Source organism: Drosophila kikkawai, unplaced genomic scaffold (genome assembly GCF_030179895.1).
Source record: "Drosophila kikkawai strain 14028-0561.14 unplaced genomic scaffold, DkikHiC1v2 scaffold_296, whole genome shotgun sequence".
NCBI lineage: Eukaryota > Metazoa > Arthropoda > Insecta > Diptera > Drosophilidae > Drosophila > Drosophila kikkawai.
The window spans coordinates 11,388-16,628 of NW_027222642.1; the positions used below are offsets into that span (position 1 = coordinate 11,388).

The 5,241-nt window shown below is 31.1% G+C and overlaps 1 non-coding gene across 1 annotated transcript; it reads left to right on the forward strand.

Annotated features, from left to right (window-relative positions):
- Positions 1-4,437: 4,437 nt before the first annotated feature.
- On the forward strand, positions 4,438-4,616 carry LOC121502403 (5.8S ribosomal RNA). The gene has a single exon (XR_005990974.1). It is a non-coding gene; the product is annotated as a 5.8S ribosomal RNA (ribosomal RNA).
- Positions 4,617-5,241: the final 625 nt, after the last annotated feature.

Consider the following 5,241-nt stretch of genomic DNA (forward strand, 5'->3'; position numbering starts at 1 on the left):
TAAAATACATATGGAAATATGATATAATGAGAAAATAAAGTTGGAAAAAATACATATGGAAATATGATATAATGAGAAAATAAAGTTGGAAAAAATACATATGGAAATATTATATTATGAAAACGTATAGCTGGAAAAAATACATATGGAAATATGATAAAATGAGAAAATAAAGTTGGAAAAAATACATATGGAATAATTATATTATGAAAACGTATAGCTGATTAAATATACATATGGAAATATTATATTATGAAAACGTATAGCTGGAAAAAATACATATGGAAATATTATATTATAAAAACGTATAGCTGGAAAAATATACATATGAAAATATTATATTATGAAAACGTATAGATGGAAAAAATACATATGGAAATATTATATTATGAAAACGTATAGCTGGAAAAATATACATATGGAAATATTATATTATGAAAACGTATAACTGGAAAAAATACATATGGAAATATTATATTATGAAAACGTATAGCTGGAAAAAAAACATATGAAAATATTATATTATGAAAACGTATAGCTGGAAAAAATACATATGGAAATATTATATTATGAAAACGTATAGCTGGAAAAATATACATATGAAAATATTATATTATGAAAAATAAAGTTGGATAAAGTACATATGGAAATATGATATAATGAGAAAATAAGTTGGAAAAAATACATATGGAAATATTATATTATGAAAACGTATAGCTGGAATAAATACATATGGAAATATGATATAATGAGAAAATAAAGTTAGAAAAAATTCATATGGAAATATTATATTATGAAAACTTAAAGTTGTAAAGTTTTATAATATAATATATATAGTCGTATTATATGAAATATGCAATTATTTTAAAATATATGGGTATTTTGATACGATTATAGAGATTTTCTCTATGTATACCATTTTCCCCATACGATAAATGGCCTGGTGCCAGACAGCGGGGCCAAAAACCTATATAGGGTAGGCAGTGGTTGTCGACCGGTCATTGTTCAAAATATTTGCTTCGCATATATTTTGTTCAATAATATGAAATATTGATGGTATTATATGAAATATGCAAACATTTTATATGTTTGTGCATTTCAGTACCATATTAAATAATTTTCTCTATTTATATAGGGAAACTATACGGTGGGTGGAAAATGCAGTTATAAATACCCGTTTTCAAGACATCGGTGCAAAAAACCTATATAAGATGGGCAGTGGTTGTCCATCAAGTATAATAAAAAATGTTATGTGATTTCATATATTTTTGATTATACTAATATTAAATCATAAATAATATCGTTATAAAATTTGTTATCTAAGTTTCTTAGATTTTTGGCTTAGTGCGATATATATTTATTATAAAAAGATAATAGAGTTGAAACAAAGGCCAAAATTGAATAACAATTCTAGTTTCCAATTATTATCGTTAAATTATGGCGGTAGGCAGATATAATTTATATTATATTTGATCCTACCACAAAAAATGTGTTGCATTAATATTAATTTTTAGTATTATTGTATTCACATATCACAATATGATTTAAGTTTCATTTTTATATGTAACTTTTTCATATGTTCTTGGTTTTATATTAATATATTACCATGAGAAATGCTTTTACGAAAATAATAAATTTTAAATTTATTATCAAATTGCAAATGATTTAATTCAATATTAATATTGATTAAACAAAATTGTATGGGTGATACAATTATGTATGTTGGAAATAAAATGATATTTTTGAATGAAATATATGTATATATAAAAAATGTATTAAAATTAAAAACATAAATTTATATGAATACAAATGCTGCGAATACGATTGCTATATAATTATGGCCGTATTCGATGAGAAAAAGAAAAATATATATTGATAAAATCTGTATACAAGTATTTATATTGCTAATTTCTATTCACTAATATGAAAGGAATATGAAATAAAAAAAACATTATTCTGGTTGATCCTGCCAGTAGTTATATGCTTGTCTCAAAGATTAAGCCATGCATGTCTAAGTACACACGAATTAAAAGTGAAACCGCAAAAGGCTCATTATATCAGTTATGGTTCCTTAGATCGTTAACAGTTACTTGGATAACTGTGGTAATTCTAGAGCTAATACATGCAATTAAAACATGAACCTTATGGGACATGTGCTTTTATTAGGCTAAAACCAAGCGATCGCAAGATCGTTACTTTGGTTGAACTCTAGATAACATGCAGATCGTATGGTCTTGTACCGACGACAGATCTTTCAAATGTCTGCCCTATCAACTTTTGATGGTAGTATCTAGGACTACCATGGTTGCAACGGGTAACGGGGAATCAGGGTTCGATTCCGGAGAGGGAGCCTGAGAAACGGCTACCACATCTAAGGAAGGCAGCAGGCGCGTAAATTACCCACTCCCAGCTCGGGGAGGTAGTGACGAAAAATAACAATACAGGACTCATATCCGAGGCCCTGTAATTGGAATGAGTACACTTTAAATCCTTTAACAAGGACCAATTGGAGGGCAAGTCTGGTGCCAGCAGCCGCGGTAATTCCAGCTCCAATAGCGTATATTAAAGTTGTTGCGGTTAAAACGTTCGTAGTTGAACTTGTGCTTCATACGGGTAGTACAACTTACAATTGTGGTTAGTACTATACCTTTATGTATGTAAGCGTATTACCGGTGGAGTTCTTATGTATGTTAAAATACTTGTATTTTTTCATATGTTCCTCCTATTTAAAAACCTGCATTAGTGCTCTTAAATGAGTGTTATTGTGGGCCGGTACAATTACTTTGAACAAATTAGAGTGCTTAAAGCAGGCTTCAAATGCCTGAATATTCTGTGCATGGGATAATGAAATAAGACCTCTGTTCTGCTTTCATTGGTTTTCAGATCAAGAGGTAATGGTTAATAGAAGCAGTTTGGGGGCATTCGTAATTTGGGGGACCGTCGTAAGACTAACTTAAGCGAAAGCATTTGCCAAAGATGTTTTCATTAATCAAGAACGAAAGTTACCGCCCTAGTTCTAACCATAAACGATGCCAGCTAGCAATTGGGTGTAGCTACTTTTATGGCTCTCTTAGTCGCTTCCCGGGAAACCAAAGCTTTTGGGCTCCGGGGGAAGTATGGTTGCAAAGCTGAAACTTAAAGGAATTGACGGAAGGGCACCACCAGGAGTGGAGCCTGCGGCTTAATTTGACTCAACACGGGAAAACTTACCAGGTCCGAACATAAGTGTGTAAGACAGATTGATAGCTCTTTCTCGAATCTATGGGTGGTGGTGCATGGCCGTTCTTAGTTCGTGGAGTGATTTGTCTGGTTAATTCCGATAACGAACGAGACTCAAATATATTAAATAGATATCTTCAGGATTATGGTGTTGAAGCTTATATAGCCTTCATTCATGGTTGCAGTAAAATGTATATTGTGTTTGAATGTGTTTATATAAGTGGAGCCGTACCTGTTGGTTTGTCCCATTATAAGGACACTAGCTTCTTAAATGGACAAATTGCGTCTAGCAATAATGAGATTGAGCAATAACAGGTCTGTGATGCCCTTAGATGTCCTGGGCTGCACGCGCGCTACAATGAAAGTATCAACGTGTATTTCCTAGACCGAGAGGTCCGGGTAAACCGCTGCACCACTTTCATGCTTGGGATTGTGAACTGAAACTGTTCACATGAACTTGGAATTCCCAGTAAGTGTGAGTCATTAACTCGCATTGATTACGTCCCTGCCCTTTGTACACACCGCCCGTCGCTACTACCGATTGAATTATTTAGTGAGGTCTCCGGACGTGATCACTGTGACGCCTTGTGTGTTACGGTTGTTTCGCAAAAGTTGACCGAACTTGATTATTTAGAGGAAGTAAAAGTCGTAACAAGGTTTCCGTAGGTGAACCTGCGGAAGGATCATTATAGTATATAATTTTCCTTACCGTTAATATATAATATTATTAATAATATTAATGAAATTTCCAAAGAAAAAAAATTAACATTGTAAACAGCAACCAAGCAAAGCTGAATGTTAAATGAATAATAAAAATCAATTAATGGAAAATAAAAAATTTGCGTGTATATGGACCATAATATACAGGCGTTGCGTAATGTATTGTTCATTATTATTATGCGCATACATTGGTTAATGCAACAATCTGAAATGCATAATGTTGTACCTGGTTATTCAGGTTAATGTTTTATATAAAATTACACCAATATATTATATCGAAACCAAAAAGGCTTATATTATAAAAATGATTAAAACTACAGATATGTATATTGTTTATATGAAACTAAGACTTTTCGCAACATTTATTTTGGATTTAAAAAAAAAAAAAATTACAATGTTAAATTTATTGAAGGAATTGATATATGCCAGTAAAATGGTGTATTTTTAATTTCTTTCAATAAAAACATTTCTGATGATATATATAAACCAAATTATTAAAACTCTAAGCGGTGGATCACTCGGCTCATGGGTCGATGAAGAACGCAGCAAACTGTGCGTCATCGTGTGAACTGCAGGACACATGAACATCGACATTTTGAACGCATATCGCAGTCCATGCTGTTATGTACTTTAATTAATTTTAAAGTGCTGCTTGGACTACATATGGTTGAGGGTTGTAAGACTATGCAAAAAAAGTTGTTCATAAATTTCATTGTATGAATTTTATAAGCACATGGTATATTATTGGATATAATAATTTTTAAATTTTTATATTCATAATATTAAAAATTATATGAAAAACATTATTCTCATAGTGTTGTAAATATTTGAATGTGAAAACGAAGAGAAATATTTTCTTTTTTTAAATCAAATAATACTGAGAAATGTCTAGCATAAAAAATATGAAAATATTTTTCATCTAGGATTGTCTCTTATTAATGATGAAAAAATTGAAAAACCGTTGTAAATGTTATTATTCTTCGTTGGGTTTGTCAATAAATGGCAAATTTAAAATGTAATGTTATTTCTATATAAAAAGAATTAATGCAAACAAATGTTTTATACAACCTCAACTCATATGGGACTACCCCCTGAATTTAAGCATATTAATTAGGGGAGGAAAAGAAACTAACAAGGATTTTCTTAGTAGCGGCGAGCGAAAAGAAATCAGTTCAGCACTAAGTCACTTTGTCTATATGGCAAATGTGAGATGCAGTGTATGGAGCGTCAATATTCTAGTATGAGAAATTAACGATTTAAGTCCTTCTTAAATGAGGCCATTTACCCATAGAGGGTGCCAGG